General features: G+C 61.4%; 1 long non-coding RNA gene across 1 annotated transcript; it reads left to right on the plus strand.

Moving 5' to 3' along the window:
- Positions 1-857: 857 nt before the first annotated feature.
- LOC123391039 lies at positions 858-14,182 on the plus strand. The gene is made up of 2 exons (XR_006605682.1): positions 858-11,887; positions 13,223-14,182. It is a non-coding gene; the product is annotated as an uncharacterized LOC123391039 (long non-coding RNA).
- Positions 14,183-18,508: the final 4,326 nt, after the last annotated feature.

Here is an 18,508-nt window from a genome sequence, read left to right on the forward strand (position 1 = left end):
GCGTGTCCTTGTGCTTCCCTGCCGGGGAGGCTCGGTGTGGAGACCGCAAGGCAGAGGTCCTGCCAGCGTGATGCCGGGTTAGACGTGGAGGACCTGTGACCCTGTCTCGGCTTGCTTTCTCGGGCCCCACTGCAGGGCAATTCTGGCTGAGAATAGTTCTGACAGAAAGGGCTTCTGCATCAGTCTGAGAACAGTTATTTTGCAAAAGGGCAAAACTGAAAAAAAAAATTGTTTTAAAGAACATTACGGTTATAGAAATGTGTCGCCTAAAATACTTTGTGACGGTTTGTGGGAATGTTCTGAGCCGCATTATGAAAGGACGCTGAGCCAGAGTTTTCAAGTGTGATCAGAGAAACCGCCCCTGAACCCTAAGAGCCTGACCCACCCTGGGGATGTCACAACGCGCAGCTCCCAGCGCCCCCGATGCTGGACCCCCGGGCCCTCGTGCGGAGGCTGGAACTTAGGGGAGAGCTTTCGCACTCGCACGAACAGGGCACCATCCACCCGCCGCTCCTCCCCCCGTGTCGCTGCTCCTTGCTGCTGAGGACGATGAAGGTCAGGTAGAAATAGACACAGTCATGACTGGTTATTTAGGGACACAAGGGCCATGCTTGGGGTGGGGGGGTTCCCCTGAGTTTGGGTTTGTCTCCCCGCTGTCTTAGGCTTGTCCTGGCGATCACAGCCCCCTGTTCTCCATGCTCCCCCGCCTGGTCCCTGCTCAGCTACCCCGGAACGCTCTCCCGCGGTCTCTCCGCGTACCGCCGTGTGCCTTCCCTCTCCTGCTTGGACAGGTCAACACTGGGCTGAGGACTCCTAATCTCAGTGGGGTGTGTGAGTGGGGGGGGGGGCACAGGGCATTTTGGTGCATTTGCACCGGATCTGTTATGGTGGATCTGAACACCTGCTCCTTCCTGACCTTGGAGAGACACTGCTGACAGCTGTTCAGTGTGGCATCCAAGCGGGATGGATGCTTTCTCTGCCTCACTGTCATGGGGTCACCCTAACCCCCAAGGCTGGAGAGGGGCCGAGAGGCAGACGGGAGACCAGGGAGCTGGGCTACATGCTGGCTGTGTGACCTGGGCAGTCTGAGAAACCTCTCTGGACTTTAGTTTCTGCATCTTTAGACCAGGACAGACGTCCCAGCCCTCCCCGGCTCACAGGGTTGACGTGAGGCTGTAACGGGAGGGCACGGGGTGGCACCCTGGGCCAGCACGGCCAACCGCTCCTGGCACGTCCTGAAGATCAGCTAATCGCTCTCTCTGCGCTGTGTCCCCTGGATGTGTGCAGCTCCGGCAGGATGCCTGGCTCGTGGGAGGGCCCAGTAAGTGTTTGCAGGCTGAAGACCTCCTTGGTTTCCATACTCACTCTCTACCAAGCACCAGGAGAGCTTACTAGTGGCCGGGCATGGTCCTGGGCACTGGGTGAACAAAGAGACATCATGGCCAATGTTCTGGACAGAGAGGTGGACAGCCGGCGACCCAACAGATGAATGTAGAAGGGTAAAGTGGCCCATGAAGAATCAACGTGCTCTAGGTCAGGTCTGTTACCTAGACGGGGTACAGCTAGAACTACAGGGAAACTTTGTTCTGTGTTTGACAAACCCACAGACAGCACTTACCCTGTGCTCAGTGTGGCTGTATGAGCTGTAAATGGGAACAGACTAAGTCCTTCCAATAGCCCTGAGGGAGTAGGTACCATCGCCATCACCACCACCACCACCATCATAACATCGCCATTTCACAGATGACGGAAGAGATGGCCAGTAAGTTGTCCCAGGTTAGTGTGGTTGGCAGAGCAATGACCCCTTCCCCTAAAGAACCTGGGGTATGTGACCTATGTGGCAGAGGGACTTGGCAGATGTGATTACGTTAAGGATCTTGAGGTGAGAAGAAGATTCTGATGACCCAGGTGGGCTCAATGCAACCTCAGGGCTCTCTGGAAGAGCGAGGCGGGATGCTCAGAGTCTGGGAGAGATGTGAGGTCCGAGCAGTGGCAGAGAGACTGGGAGTGGCTGTGCTGCTGGCCACGGAGGCAGAGGAGTGGCCATAAGCCAGGAGAGCAGGCATCATCAGAAGTGGACAGCCATGGGAACAGTCCTTCTCTAGAGCCTCCAGAAGGCACGTGGCCCTGCGGACACCCTCGTTATAGCCCAACAAGACCACATCAGACTTGGAGGCCCCAGAATGGTGACAGGGCACGTTTGCGTTGTTTTAACCTTCTGAACGTGTGCTCGGGCGTGACGGTGGCAGTGAGAGCTGGACAGACAGCCCTGAACAAGGGAACGAGAATGATTTTCCATCCTACATCTGCTTTGTAACCTGGCGCCCTTCTTGGAGCAGGGACTGGCTCACCGAGAGGCACCTGTCACCCAGTGTCCAAACGTTCCAGGGGCCACCGCTGCGATGGGGCACCTGCCACCGCCCGCTTCTGCTCCCGTGGGGACGGACTGTGGGATGATGACTTCTGCCCACGCCTGCCTGAGCCAACAGCGGAACCAAGGAAACTGCCTCAGAAGCTCTGGCCAGGGTCCGCCCACCGCGGCCTCCTGTCTCCCAGAGAGGGGGCAGCCTTTTGCTCCTGAGGGCTGACACGGACATACCTGTGGATCACTAGCGGGTCGGGTCAGATCTTTTACAGATAAAAAGTCCGGGGGTACAAAACCAGAAAACGAGAAGCTGAGGGCAGAGGGTGGAGAGAAAGCGCGGGGCCTCCCAGAGCACCTGGTCTGAGCTGGTGGGTCGGTGGGTGGTCACCCCGGCCGGCCAGGCACCCCCATGCCCCACGTGGGGGCTGGAGGCTGACTCAGCAGTGGCGGGGGGCCCCGGGGATCCCTCTGAGCCCCCTAGAGTGGCCGGCGGGCCTCAGGGTGGTAGGAGCCCCCAGCCCAGGAAGAATCTGAAACAGAGGAACTTGTCAGAAACCCAACTTCTCTAAAAATATTAAAAGCCCGTGGCCCCCAGAGGCCTGATTGCGAGGCCCCACGGGCGCTGCCAGCCGGTCCCTGACCGTTGGGACCCAGCGCGGTCCTGGCATTGAGCAATAGAGCTCGCCCTGGGTCTGTACCCACCCTGCCCTGCCCTGCCCCGCTCGGGCTGAGGGCGGGGGCGGCCGTGGCCGGTGCGTGCGTGTGCATGTGTTCCTGTGTGCACACGTGTGGCCTCGTGTGTCAGGGTGGAGGCCAGTGAGGGGCTCCCACAGTCCTCCAGGCTGGGGGTGTCCCGGGCTGTCTCTGGGGCGCCCTCCTCTCCAAGGACAGCCAGAGAGGCCCCGGGTGGGGCCCCAGTGTGGACCCGGGGCTGCCGCTGCTGGGGAGGGACGGGCCCTGGTGACAGAGTAACTAATTTATTGAGTCTTACTGCGTGCTGGGCCCTCGTGCTAAGCCCTTCGTGACGTCCATCTATGTAACCTGCGAGCCTGTGAGATAAGAGCGACTTTTAGCCCCACTGGATGGAGCAGGAAGTCCAGAGAGGGAAACCGTTGTCCCAAGGCCGCTCAGCACTGGGGCAGAGCGAGAGAGCCTGGATCCGGGGCTGAGGCCCGAAGGCTCCCCTGTCCTGCCTCACAGGGGAGTTACCGCCCGCGCCACCCAGGCCAGCGTGGCCTCCTCAGGGTGGCCAGTCCCTCTTTCCCGTGCGTGTCCTGCATGTTGGCCCCCTTGGAGCCTCTAAGTCCTTTGCTGGCTTGGCACGAGGCCCGGTCCTGGGCCAGAGAGGGTCTTGGCCGCTGGGACTCATGGTCTGGGTGAGCCACGGGGGGGGTGTGCGAGGCTCCGCAGCCTTCCCCGAGAGCCTCTCCAGTGGGCTGGAAACATCTGTCCACCCATGTCTGGGGTCCTGTCCCCTCTGTGGGCTCCAGGGCATTCCTAAGGCCTTCCCCTCTGGGAGAGGCTTACACCCGTCTGTGGGATGCCCGGGGATTAGAGGAGACACCTGTCCCTGCTGCCCCCTGGCCTGTATTCCCTCCCAGGGTCCAGCATGCACTGCCCAGGAGGACTTTCTTCAGCCCGGCAGAGTCGCCCCTCAGGTCACCATCCCCCCGGGGCCTGGGGAGAGAGAGTGAGTGTCCACCTTCCTGACTGCTGGTCCTGGCTGTCCCAGGCTGCCCGTCAGGGGTTGCAGGATCGGTGCAGGGCTCATGTGGACATGGCCCCTGCTGTACCACGTGGGCATCAGGTGCCCGGCTTCGAGAGGACCACGGGTTGGCGGTCCTGTCCCTGGGGCCTAGAGCCTCACTGTGGGGCTCAACTTCCAGCACCCTGACTTTCTAGCCACGGGGTCTGTCAATCCTCTGGGTGCCTTGGTTTCCCCGTGAGGGACACGGGGACCGTTCCAGCATCCCCTCCCTCAGGTAATGGCGAGGACGAATGTGGCGCTTGAGTGGTATTCTTGGTGCTGAGCTGCTTGGAAAAGAAGGGCTCCCGTGGGCAGCCGTGGCTGTGGGCATCTCACAGGAGGGAGAGAAGTGTCCTCAGCTCGGCCTGGACCAGGAGCTGGTGTCCATCAGATGGGGAACCTAGGCTTCCGTGTCCACACCCGAGGGTGGGCGGGCTCTGGGCTCACCCCTCTTCCACTCTCCTGAGTGCCCGGGAAGCCAGTTTGTGCCACCTTGTAGACCAAACGGTGCCGGCCCTGAGCACACAAAGAGTTTCGCTCTGCTGAGGTCAGGGAGGTGGTGCGCTGTGAGTGCCACAGTGCACATGGGACACATAGAAGCTTCTGGAAGCAGACAGCGCAGAGAGTGTATCCCGGGGTCACCGCGCCTCTCTGGCAGACGGCTGTACCGCACTCTGCCTCCAGGGTCTTCTTGGTCCGGGGCTCCGGCAAGGATTCAAGGAACCGGCCTGGGACCGTCTCCCACTGGGGACCTGGACGGAGGAAGTGACTCTCGGGAGTGCGTCTGCACGTAGCGGCTGCGTGGCTGGAGGTGCGGGGACCAAACCTCACTCCTTCATGTCACGGGGGCTTTCCTTGAGGGTCCCCGGCATACCTGCCCTCATGGAGCATGGGGCTGGGCCAGGAGCCCCAGGGTGGGGTCCGTCCTCGCCACCAGCAGCTGTGTCCCCACGGCCTCCCCCAGCAGCAGGGGGGTCTGCTGTGGCCGGGCCCAGGTGACAGCGAGAGGCAGCTGTGGGATCCAGGGGCAGTATCTAACCACGCGGGGTCTCCGTTTCCTCCCTCCTCTGGAGGGTCACCAGCAGGGTGACCTTCTTATCCTGCAGGGCTCCCGCCATCCCCACCCTGGCGCTTGGACGCGCTCACGTTTCCGCGCTGGCATGGAGGCCGAGTGTCGAAGGATGTCCTTTGAGGTCCCGTCTGCCTGGACGCCATGCTCAGACAAGGACACAGTTTGAGTCCCACTGGCCGGGCACCTGGATTACCCCGCAGTCCCTTTCTTCCTCGGAGAAGAAGTGGCGAGGGGCCGGACGCCCTGGCTTATCGGGCGGTACAAAGCTACGGGGCTTTAATTCCACGAGTAACGGGCCCAAGGCAGGAAGCCTGGAAAGCACAGGGGAACACAGAGTCGGGGAAGAAAAGAAGAAACAAACAAAACACAGCGTGGGGAATTAAAAAAAAAAAAACAAAAAAACCCAAAAAGAAAAAGTGAAAAAGAAAGCTGACCAAGTGTCCCTAACGGCACGCGCAGGTTGTCGTGCGCTTTCCCGGGACGGCCGCCTGCTCCCGGTGCGGGACCCTTAACATCTCGGGCCGTGGCTCCTCGAAGCCGCTGGAGCCGCTGGAGGAAAATCTTCCTCTCTGGAACCTTGTCCCACGTCCCAGATGCCCACGGACCCATGAGGCTGCCCCGTCTGGGCCCTCCAGCAGCCTCCATGTCTGGCAGGGAAGCATGGCAGTTTCGGGGTGCTCTAGACCCAGAATGCCTGTGCTGGCCCCCCTTCCTCTGCCCCAGTTTTCTGGGGGGCCTCGAGCTGTTTGCTCATCTGTGCGATGGGATCCTGGTAAGCGGATGAACGAGAAGGTGGCCGGACAGGGGGCCATGCTGGGGGGTCACTGCTGTGACTCTAGACACACCCGGGCGCTCACGGACTCAGAATCCGTTGCTTGGTTTATCCTTCAGAAATGCAGAGGGGCCAAAGCCGAGGTGCCGAGTCCGCAGCATCGTGCTCCGGGCTGGGGGGTCTTCCTGTGACATCTGTGGCTGGGGACCCCGCTGGAGGGCTTCATGAATGGGGTCCGGCCCTGCTGCTCCTGGGGGTCCTACACGCACACGCTGCACACCGCGGGGGCCCAGGGAATGCTGGTGGGCCGACGACAGGGCACGGACAGGAGCGGTCATCGCCAGAGAAGGAGCCGAGGCGGGGACATGCGCTGGTCCCCGAGCCCAGGGCTGTGGTCAAGGCCGGGGAGTCGTGCCGAGGTTCACGTGTGGTGTGAGGGCACGGCTGACCCTGACCTGCCGGTGCGCTGTCCCGGCATAGACTCTGCTCTCAGGATTTGCTCCACTTTCTTTCATTTTTACTTTCCTTCTTATCCTTGCCGTTCAAGGTGCAGAGGCCGGGCCGGGACGTGGAGGTGGGACAAGCTTCAGCAAGATGCTGGAGGCTGCTGGCTCCGGGTGGGGGGGACCCCTGACCGCTCCAGTGCTGCGATGGGCCCCGAGGATGTCTCCTTGCTTTCTGCCTTCCTTTCCTGATGGCCAAGTGACGGCACAGGGGACGTCCGAGCAGGACCCCTTCCTGCCTGGCACACTCTTGCCGATGGCCGACCTCTGGGGCTCAAGCCAGCCCCAGACCAGGTCTGGGGTCACTGGGAAGGCACAGGGACAGGCGCAACAGCCACACGGCCACCGGCGGGGCTCTCCAACCGCCTGAGACCCCCGGGGCCCGGAGGATCCCAAAGGAGGCGGCACCCCCTGCTGGCGGGTCACAGCACCATCCTCCAATTCCCCTTGCCCTGAAATGGGGGGATATTTGCTCACCACCGAGCCCATTCGCTGCCCTCGAGGCCACAGGGTATCTGTGGGCTGGACGTGTCTGCAGATGCGGCCTCCCAAGAAGATGCCAGTAACTTCCAAATTCCGCTTGTGGACATGCGTCCCCAAGGAGTTCCTCCCGGGGGTCTGTCGGGCGCCCAGGACGGGGACGTTCAGTGTTAACACATGCAGGGGCGCGGGGCTGTGCGGCCCCAGACTCCACGTCCAGGCAGGGAGGAATCATCCGACATTACTGCTGTTTTACCGGCTTTTCTTTTAACCGACTGGAACGGGGTGTCCCGTCGACAGCCCCGCAGTCTGTGCGCCCACCACGGAGAGCATCGGCGGCGAGCCCCTGCGGCTGCCCCGCGCGGCGAGGATGATTCCTGGAGCATGTGGTCAAGCAGACCAGAGACGACTGACCCGCCAAGTCCCAGCCCCAGGATCGCATCCACGGCCCTGAAGGCGAGGCCAGGCTTACCCTGTAGGGGTAGGTGGTGACCACGAGGGGGCCTGGCGCTCAGGGACAATAGCGACTGCGTGTGAACTCCATAGAGACCTGCGCGGGGGACCGGCACACTCTGTACCCGTACTGACCTGCAAGACAGGCTCGGGGACGTGTGCCCCAGAGCGACCAGGGGCATTTATGGAGACATGGAGCAGCTCAGGGCATGTGTGCGGAGTGCCGGAATAGGGGCCCAGGGCGGGAGGCAATGACTTTCCTCCTGCCTCCCGGGCAGCCCAGGGGACCTCCAGGGACCCCTGGGGACCGCCGAGCCCCCCTCCGGTCCCTCCCCAAGCTGTCCCCAGCAGTCCTGCCTGCTGGGGGCCCAGCCCTGGCTGGCGGGAAAGGAGGAAAGTACCCCCTGGTTTCTTTCTTGCCACCGAAGGGCCGGCAGGTGTTTGTTCCTGAAACTCACGGCTGAGCTCATTTTACACCACAAGCGAGACACCGGGGAGAGAAACGAAACGATGCTCCCGGGGCTCTGATGCCAGCAGGATGGGAACCCTGGCCGGACGGGGTGGGCGTGATGCTGGCCGGTGGGGTCTGGGAGCCAGGTGTGGTGGACACGGGGGTCCGGAGTCCCCCCAGCATCCATTCATGACCTCAGACGGGGCACTAAGAACGGCGGGCTTGTTTTCGGCTCTGTCACTTGGCCTTGGTTTCCCCACTTTGAAGGGACGGGGTGGACACAGCGATGCCCAAGCCCCCCCCCCCCCCATGGCGGTGCCCCCGTCTTCACCTCGGCTTGCTCTCACGTTAGGGGCCCCGTCCTGCCTCCAGAGCAGAAAAAGTCCCATCATGTGTGTGTTTTCAGGAAAACCGAAACAAGCCAACACGAAAAGCCCATCGTGACTAGGCAGGGACACCCACGGTGGCTCCCGTCAGCGGGACACCTGTGGTCTCACGAGCTCGTGTGGAGGCGGCCCCGGTGGGAGGACACGGCACGCCGAACGTCCCTCTTTGGCCGCTCACCCAGAATGCTTCCAGAGCCCCCAGGGCCCCCAGAAGACAGAGAAGCTGAGGAAGTCGTCTGCACGCGAGGCCGTCAGCCACACTGTCCCCACCGGCAGGTCTCCTCTTTCTCCTGGCGGCACGCGCCCGTGGGAACAGCGGAAAGGAAATGAGAGCGGATTTTCTCTGAAACCGTTCCCTGGTCCCTCAGCAGGCTTGGCTCAGAAGATGCTGGCCATTTCTGAGCTCGTTTTCCCAGAGGAAGGTGGAACTCCGCGCCCTTCCTCCGCTGCACCGCCCCGTCCCTAACACGGACAGGGGTTAAAGCAGGAACAAAACTCGCGTGAGCGAGAGCACATGGGCTGCGCTGAGCGGAGGGAAACACGTCCGGCGCGCCCTCAGTGTGTGGGGACGTCCAGAGTGTGGGCAGGACTGTGCCCCAAGGTAGAGGTCTTGGAGCCTCAGCTGGTCACGGAAGGGGCCACGGCAGGAAGGGAGAGAAATGAAGGCCCCGGAGAGGCTGAGAAGCGGGAGGAAGAGATTTGCTCAGGAGTCAGGGGACGTCTGAGCTGGGGTCCCTGGAGAGGGAGAGGACACTTGCGGGTTATGGAAGCAGGAGGAGACGGCGACGAGGGAGAGGCAGAAAGTAAGAGGCTGAGCACAGAATTCAGCCCTGAGCTTCCTGGCAGCCACAGCAAAAAGGGAGCATGATGAACTCTTGTCTAGAAAGAGCAGCCAGGGCCCCCCCGTAGGTAGGTATGGACGCCAAATGCTGGCGGAATGAGGGAGGGCATCCGGAAGGTCAATGGCTTGCAGCAGCCTCAGCGTCACGCGTGGGAAGCCTCACACAAAAGCTGTTTGCGGCCATCGCTGCAGAGCTGGTGGACCGTGGCGGGCCCACGCCCTCCCCAGCCCCAGAGCACCTGCCGACCCTGCTGTGTTCATCAGTCACGCAAGGATTAGACGTTGCCATTAGGTGAAATCACTAAAAAGCTACACACACGACCATGGTTACTCGATAGGCCTGTCCCTTAAAATGCTCTGTCCCCATCCCCCGCACGGAACCTGGGGTGACGGACGCAGCTGCTGCCGGCCCCAGTCTCCTCTCACCGGCAGCCCTGGCTTACGCCTGTTTTGCTCTCGTCCCGAGTGGAGCCTCTCACGCTCAGAAACGTCCCGGCACTAGGCTCAACCTCACAGCCAAGCCGAACGTGTGCCACGGAGGCCCCCCCGCCCGCCGGCCCTCTGTCCTCCTTGGCCGATGCACGTGCGTACGCTTTCCATTGTTGCTTCTATGAGCGCCTCCTAGATGTCCCCTGGAGCCACGTCCGAGGGAGGGATGAGGCCCACGGTAGGTTACAGTGCCTCTCCTACCAGCCGAGAACACGTCACCTTCCCTTCTTGCTGGGGCTGCCAGGGAGCTCAGGAATAAGCTTTGTGCTTAGACGCGGGAACTTTCGTTAGCCTGTCGTTACAGGCTGGGTGTGCACCATTTCTCCAACAGCTCTCGGCCTCTGCTGGTTGCTTTGGGGGGTTTACCTGTCAGCTGCTCTTTCTCGAGAAGCCGACTTCCAGACCTTCCTGCGGGTGGGCAGGTCAGGGTGCACAGGGAGGTAGCGCTGGGTGGGCCGGGGAGGGGTACTGGGTCACACCTCCCGGCTTGAGCACACCTGCCCGGGCGCTGGCAGCTGCTGGGAGAAGTTCTAGGATGAGCGGCAGGGAAGGGTGAAGGTGAGGCCCTGGGCCCAGGCACTGGGCTAACATTTCCTGCTTATCTCCTTCTGGTTCCCCAAATCCTATGGGATGGTACCTTATTATCCCCATTTCGCAGAGGAATAAACAAGATGTAGCTCGACAGGGACTGCCTGCTATGCTTCCCACTCAGTGACCAAGCAGGAGAACCAAGCTTTGCCCCTGACGCTGCTCGTATCAGAGGTCATGTTCCTGGGGAGGCACCCAGCGTGGCCCTCTGCACATGGACACTAGGAACTCGGAGACACACACCTATCTGAGGTCCTGTGGGCAAGAGTGGATCCGGAGCACCGACTCTGGCTGGAAGAGACTCTGGCACTCCAGGTTCGTTCTGGGTCATTCGTCCGAGAAGGCTGAGGGTGAGCTCCAGTTTGCGCTGGGGGACTTAGCGTTTACATTTTCTACTTGTGACTTCCCAAAACACTCACGCTCGCACACACACTCAGTCGGACCGGGGTTCTATTCCTTCCCGGATCTCCTAAGTGGAAGCCGTGGACCTCTGGTCTGTTTATTCACTCAAGAAACATCTTAGGGGACCAGCTACGTGCTGGGCAACAACAGTCTGGGCGAGGGGGCGTGTTTCCACCAAACCCGGGAGCCAGCCCTCTTGCCCGGGGGGCTGCCTGCGGACACTAGCATCAGTGGTGTCGGGGCGGTAACCTGTTCGGCTCCTCCCGTCCCCACCTTTCCTTTGGTGCCTCCTGCCGGCCCAGGAAGGTCTGCCCGCGGGCTTTCCAGTCTCGTGGCCATGCACGGCGCCGGCTCACGTCAGTGGCCCCCGCCCCGCCCCACGGCTCCTCTGGTCTCCCAGACTCCCCGCCTTGGCGGCACGGCCCTCTCCTCGCTCTGCCTCCCTCCCCAAGCTGCTCCAGCACGAGAGGTTCCCGCCTTTCACTGCCGCGTGAGCTCTTGCTTCCGGCCCTTTCTCCCCCGGCTGGGGTCTCCTTTCGGACCTGGCCACTCCCCGGGCTCTGTCTCACGCTGCCCGTGACCTACGAGGCACGGCTCCGAGCGCGGCAGGGGAAGCTTCGATTCCCTTGAGATCCTGCTGTTAGCAGGTGCTGACTAGGCCTGCTCTGTGTTCTTCATGAATCGACCCCTCTGTCACGGGGCAGTGGCCATCTAGCGCTGGGGCTGGTGTTGCCATAAAATCCCCTTTGTCCGGTATTTACGTGGCCGCCCCTGCTTCGCTCGTTTGCCGCACCCCTGCCTTTGCACTTGGCACCCTGGCGGTGGGTCTCCCGCAGGCATCCGGTGGACGGGGCTGCTTGCGGACATCCTGGGGCTTTGTTCTGAGGGTCAGGGAAGCTTCCCGGAAACCAGACGGTCGCTACTGTCCCAAAGCACTCTTACTGGACCCGCTGTCGGTTCTGCAGGGCCCTCACGTCCACCAGATGTCCACTTAGACTCCTGAGAAGTCTGGGACCGGACCGCCAGAGTCAAACCCAGCAAGGGGGGAGCCTTACGCCAGGCACCGGGTAGGACGGACCGCTTGGCGGGTCCCCGTCCTGTGGACCAGGGAGGGAGGGGTCTCTTGCTGTGACCCTGCTGTGGGGAAGAGACACGGTTTGCTGGCAAGTAAGCTTCCCGCCCCCCGCCGCTCCGGTCTGTGTGTATTTAACGTGTAATCCGTGTGTCTCAGCTCCTTCGTCTGCAGGATGGGGGAAGGTGGCGGCCTGCCTCCCGGAGCTGCTGTGGGAACGCAGGGAGTGCTCGTGTGTGAGACCCTTCCGTGATGCCCGGCACAGGGTACGTGCTCAAGGAAGCGGTCCTTGTTAACTGTAGAAACTACTGTTTTCTCACCTTCCAGCAGCTCGAGGAGGCAGGAATTCCCCACTTCACGACAGCGGGCAGGGAAGACACTGTACCCCTCGGTGGCGGTCAAGGACAGGGGCTTTAGCAAAGGGCTCACCTCTTTCCTGCACAGCCCGTTCACGGTCGTGCCGCGGGGCGCCCCATGGGAGCTGGGCCCACAGGCCAGTGGCCGACCAGCCGGCCGGCCGGGACCGCGGTGCGACCCTCCCGGGAGCCCGGTTGCGTCTCCAGCAGCAGGAGCGACCGGAATGGGAGGGTCGCGACCTCACACGGCGTGGGGGAGTCTCCGACCGTCCAGCTCCGCCTTCACTGCACACACGGCCACGGCATCCTCACTGAGATTCGCACAGATCTGTACACTCACACACGTCAGATTCGTACAGATCTGGCGTCTTCACCGCAGCTGGTGGTCATCACGTGCTGAACAGACCGCGCTCCTGAGGATGCTGACTCCACAGGAGCAGAAAGTGGGGCACAGGGGGGTTCGGTAACCCGGTCAAGGTCCGCTGGGGAGACGCGTTAGAGCCCAGATTGGGACCCTGGCGGTCTGGTTGTGGAGCCCCTGCTGTGAGCCGGCCCCCCCCCGGCCTGGCACCTAGAGCCCCACTTCATATGGGGACGCTAGGGCCCAGACAGGGAAGCCCCCGCCCGAGGCCACAGAGTGGAGTTGCATGAGAGCCGATGCTGCGGCCGTGGCAGCGTCTGTCTGACCCTGCCTCGGGGCGATCCGTGGGACTCGGCCTGGGTTTGGGGCCGTCTTCTCACCGGTCGGGGACTCTTTGAGGACAGCGTTCAGGCGTTCTCATCTTAGAAGCTGAGCGTCCAGTGTGGAGTCTGGCACACAGGGGCTCCCCTGGGGCAGCCCTGAAGGCCTTGGGCTGGGATCCCGACCTCCCCTTTTCCTGGGGCAACATCAGCTCCCCGAGCACCAGCAGGCTTGTCTGTGAAATGGGCACATCCTGCATGTCCTTCAGGACGTGGTCTCACACTGGTGAACATGTGGCTCAGAGCTTAGGGCCACGAGGAAGAGTGTTAACAGGGACAATCAGATCACAGCGCAGCGAGACTCCGGCCTCCCTGAGCTCTGGGGGGTCCGCGTCCGCCCCCTGAGCCGCGGCCCGCACTCCCCTTCCTCACGGCCCACGCTCCCTTCAAGGAGCACCAGGTTCGGCCCTGCCCCGGCAGGGAGCTGCCTCCATTTCATCACCCAAGATTAAGCGAAATAAAACAAAACAGACCCTGAGGTCTCCTGACCATTTCCCCTTTCAGAGGTGGAGAACAGCACATCAAAACCAGAAGATGAACCAGAAGGTTGCTGGCGGGTTCTAGAAAACTCCGACCGCAAGGATGAGGAAGAATGTGCTGAGTTATATAAGAAGCTGGTTTGAATGTGTTTCTGGTGCCGGGTGCGTGCTCCCTGAGGTGAGTCACCGCCAACCTCCTTCTCCCTGGGGCACGTGGGGCTGCTCCCCTCATGCTCTGGGGCCCCAGGTTAGCCCAGGCTCTTCCGACGACCCCGAAGCTCAGCGTGCGTTCTCGGGACGTGCTTCTGGAGTTTCCGAGGGGAGGACAAAACTTCCAAGGGCTTCCCTGAGAAAGTGCTGGAGCCTTGGCTCCCGCCCACACGGGGGTGGGCTGCCGAGGTGCCGGAAAGAGGAGCCTGTGCCCGACGGGAGCCACCCAGGTTGTTCGGACGGTGTGGTGCCCGTCAGGCCCTCCAAGATGCAGACCCCAGGCCGGCCGCGTCAAGCCAGAGACGGACACGGGCTCGTGCCCCCAGGCGAGCTGCTACACAGACGGAATCAAGTTTTCCCTCCACGTAGGGGCCGCCTCTGGGGGAAGCGAGGTCCCTCTTCCCGAATGCTTCATCTCTGCCTGGAGTGTGTCATTGTCCCAGGCCCCCGGGGTGCTCTAGGCTGGTGTCGCGGCGCGGCTTGCCTCCTCTGAGCAGATAGAAGCCGGCCCGCGAATCTGAGGCCTGGGCTAGTCCCTCCTCTGTAGAGTGGGACCGCCTGTCCCACCACGTGAGCGGGTGTGAAGTAGCCCACCGGTCCTGTGCCGTGTGTGAGTCCAAACTCAGATGTGTCCGGAGACACGCGGCTGATTTCAAATACTTCATAGAGAAAACGAATGTAATATACCTTACTCAAGTTTCTTTCAGTATCGATTACTTGTTAAAGGATAACATTTTGGACCTGTTGGGTGAATATAATCTATTATTAAAATGAATTCGCTTGGTCTCTTTTCTCTCCTGACCCTGCGCTCCCCTCACATTCCTGCTGGGCAGAGCTGGCCGGGGACTCGGACTGGAAACACCTGGAACATTTACAAACCACTGACCCCTCCCTGGAGGTTCTGCTTCAGCTTCCCTGGGACGCGGCCTAGGTGTCTGGAGTTTTCAGAGCTCCGCAGGTGGTGCTATGTTGGCAAAGTTGGCAGAGCGCGGCTGGAGGGTGATTTGCAAGTTTCTAGAGCAGGTGTCCTTAGGGTCCCAGGGACAATGGACGACTGCCCGCGGTTCATGTGGGCCAGGGGAAGAGGAACTCCAGGGCACCTGTCAGTAGCACCTGCCTCAGCCCTTGTGTCCATCGCCCATGTCATCGCTCCACTAAGACAGGCCCGTGTAACCCAATCACTGGTGAGAAACAGACAGGAAGTCACTTCCCGAAGTCACATGCCTAGGAAGCAGCAAGACTAAGATTCGAACTCGTGCTTTCTCCAATGCACACCTCTGTCAGGGACACTGTGTGACCAGCTCATGGAGGCAACCATGGCTTAGGAGGACATGCTCCTCAGAGCCTGGGGATGGAGGCCTCGGGGAGGGTGAGAATGGCACTGAGACAGTGGCAGCGCAAGGCTCAAGGCTGGTTTAAGGACTAGGAAGGGCAACGATCGTGACATGTCATTAGTCTGTCACCATCATCACCATCACAATCAGCATCACCATCATCTCCATCACCACCATCACCACCATCATCACCATCACCACCACCTCCATCACAAACTCCATCACCACCTCCATCACCACCTCCATCACAAACTCCATCACAACCTCCATCACCACCTCCATCACCATCTCCATCACCACCTCCATTACCACCTCCATCACTACCTCCATCACCACCTCCATCACCACCTCCATCACCACCTCCTTCACAACCTCCATCACCACCACCATCACTGCATAGACAGACTCTCACCCAGTGTCTCTGGCTCGGTGCCTCTCTGAATCAGCTGCACAATCTTAAAGAGCTGGCCGGGCCCAGTGGGGTGGGTGATACAGAAGCAATCAGGTTCTGAGGCAATCTTTCGGATTCTGATTCTTGCCCCGATTATATCTGGATCTGTAGGTAGCAATACAGGACCTCTGACCATCTTCATGGTTGCCCTTCAGTTCTGCTCTCAAACAAAGCTGTTATTTCAGGGAAATCTGATTATAGTTTTGTAACCAGATAAGTGCCCTTCTGAGGAAGCCTTGGTCTGGCATCTCCAGAAATAGCTCCAAGGCCACGGAATGACTGGGCGCTGTCTTCCTAAACCGGCGTGGTGATTCCCAGGTTCGAACAGTCCCTCTATGCCCTCGTGGGAAGCACAGAGACCGCTCCCGGGAGCGCAACTCGCCGACTGGATGCGGAAATCGCCACCACAACTGGCTGACCTGGAGGGGAGGCAGCACCTGCCTTGCTGCTCTGACAGCCCGTCCCCTGGGAGACTCGTCTCCTCGATAAAATGAGATTTCACATAAACAGGTCCGAACTTGATAGGGGCTCTTGTGAGGGCTCACGGGGATGGATACGACCTTTGGAACTCAACACCCCTGTGTCAGGTGTCCCCACTGGAAGAGACGAGCCACGCACGAAGGCAGGAGAAGGGAGAGCAGAAGAGTTTCAGGGAGCAGGCAGCGACGAGCTGTTTGGGGCCTGTGCGGCCGCTCCCTGCCACTGGGGCTCTGGCCAGCAGCCGTCAGTGTACAGGTGGCTCCCTGTGGGAGCTCCGCAGCGGGAGGAAGGGGTGGGATGTGTCTGTCCCAGACGGCCGGTGCGGTTTCAGGAATCTTCTCTGATTTACCAGAGAAGCGGTAGCAGGTGAGGGCGATGCAGAAGGGCCCCTCGTGTGACGGTGCAAACGCACCTCCTGGTGCCCCGCACCTGGGCCAGCTATGAACCGGGGGCCTAGGAGGACTCGGGACCCCACCGCCGACTCCCTCCTGTGGCCCCGTGGCTGGCTGTTGACTCCCCCACCTTCCCTCCCGAGGACTCCCGGCACCGGGCACTGTGCTGAGTGTCTTGCTGTGCCCCCAGCAGCCGTCGGCATGACACAGTCCCTTGTCCTCACCGCCAGCGGATGGCCAGCAATGTGCAAGACCAGCAAGCGGACAGAATGGCTTCAGCTGCTAGCAACGGGACACCAGCCCCCGCGGGCGTGAGCTACCAGGGCATTCATGACCTCACTAGAGGCTCCGAGGTAGGGGAACCCCAGGCTGGTCCACGAGGTTAGCGACTCCGTGAAGGGCTCCAGCTGGGTCGGTGGTCAGCGCTGCTGTCCTCCGCGTGTTCTCCTCGGCTGTCTCTCCTCACGGGCCCGAGATGGTTGCGGTGCTTCCCACCTCACGGGAGGGCACGAGAGCCTCCAGGCACAGCTCCTGGCAAGAGAGCCTGTGATTCCTGAAGATCTGCCCTAAAACACGGGGCAGCAGAGCAGAACCCCCCTTAACAGCCTGCGGACATCTGTGCGACAACGCTGCCTCCTGCTCCCCGGCACTGTAGAGACATTAGTCAAAGTCTTGTAAAACACCGAGGCCGGGGTGGGGACTCAGGCCATCAGGGCGCAGCAGACCTGCTTTGCCGAGGAGGGGTCTGGGGCTCCGCGCAATGAAGGGAGATCCCAAGGCCGCAGGAGCTCTGTGGCCGGTGCGAGGCCTAGGGCTGAGGAGGGGGCCGTGGGATTAGGACTCAGGCGTCCTGCCTCCCGTGTTCACACAGGTACTCTTTTCCCTGAACACCACTGACCGGGGTTCCCCGAGTATCTTCCCAGAGCAGGCCGGGCTGTGTGGTGAGCCGCCAGGCGAAAATCGCATGGAACCGGCCCAGGCCCTGTCTCTGGGGCGCTGGCTCCCTCTTGTGAGTAAAACGGAGAACTGCGTGGTGTCCTCCGGGGTCCGCCGGGCCTCCCTGACTGAGCCCGAGAAGCACCTGAACAGCTCGCTAAGATGCTGACCCCAGGACCTCGTCCTCAGGGGCTGGGATTCCGTGGGTCTGAGGGGCCTGGAAACACGCATTCCAACAAGCGTCCGGCGGGACGCTGTCGCTGCTGGTCCGCTGAACACACTTTGAGATCCGCAGACACCCCGCTGTCTAGGGTCAGGGAAAGTCCATTGAACCCATATGGAGTCTGGAGACCAGGCTGCTAGTCCTGCTGTGGGGTCTTGGGCAAGGCACACTCCCTCTCTGGGCCTCTCAGCTCTCGTCCATGAGACCAGTGGACTGGAAAGGGGCAGGAAGATGTGGAGAGCGAGCGTGTGCGGCCTCTCCACCATGATGCTGGGAACACGGTCCACACTCCACACGGCACAGGCCGCGTGACCTGGTTTATGTCAAGCTCAGTAACAGGCAGAGGAAAGTTTTGCTGTTGGCGATCTGGGGAGTGGTTGCCTTCCTGGGCATGGGGGGACCGGGTGCCCACAAGGGCGTGCAGAGGGTGTTCCTGTGGGCTGAGGCTGGTCCGCGGCTCTTCTCTGGGCGCTGGGTCCACGGGGTGTCCCGCGTGTGGGGCCCGCTGAGCACCGCACGAGGGACCCGTGCACGTTGTGCCCCGTAGGCTCGCAGAAAAGGTTTATGTTGAAAACTCAGGGAAGGCTTGGGATGGGGAAGGGTCTCTGGGCCATGCGGGCTCTGGGTCCTTTCCACTGCGCTCAGCCCCCTGGGGGGTGAGGTCCCAGCAGGCGGAGGGGAGGCGCTCCTTGCTTGGGGGTTTGGCAGAGTTTTCTGGGGTCGCGCCCCGAGTGGGCGGAGGACAAGAGGAGGAGGTAAGGGCCGAATTTCCCTGCAGGAAAGACTCTGGTCTGACTTGGGCTCTGCACCGGTTGCCCTGGCAACCGGCTGTTGTCCGAAAAACAGAATGATGTGAGAACACGCCGGGGTCAGGCAAGGAAAGACCCTCGGGGGAACTCACGCACACAGAGGGATAAGAGGAAGTGGTCAGAGCTGGCGCTGGGCAAGATTCCCCAAAGTGCGACTGGCCTCCCTGGCTATCCCTGCCAGTTTTGCCTTCATCAAATGTTTGCCAATCACATGTCCCCTCTCATCGACAGACACTCTGACCCCAGGGCTGTGTTCCCGACAAGAACCGGGTGGGCTGTGAAACAGCACCAGTCTGTCCCGCGTTCCCCGGTCTGGAGGTCGAATACGGTCGAGCATCCCCTCTGTTCACTGGCTGGCCCTGCTGTGCTGGGGTCTTGTAGTCCTTGGGGTCTGGGAGACCCCCAGCCTTTTGGTCGTGCAAGAGCTCTGCGAGTGTCCTCAGTGCCAGGTGGTGGTCGAGCCTGCGCAGGTGGAG

This window comes from Mustela putorius, unplaced genomic scaffold (genome assembly GCF_011764305.1).
Source record: "Mustela putorius furo isolate JIRA1106 unplaced genomic scaffold, ASM1176430v1.1 tig00000174_pilon_pilon_pilon, whole genome shotgun sequence".
NCBI classification, from domain to species: domain Eukaryota; kingdom Metazoa; phylum Chordata; class Mammalia; order Carnivora; family Mustelidae; genus Mustela; species Mustela putorius.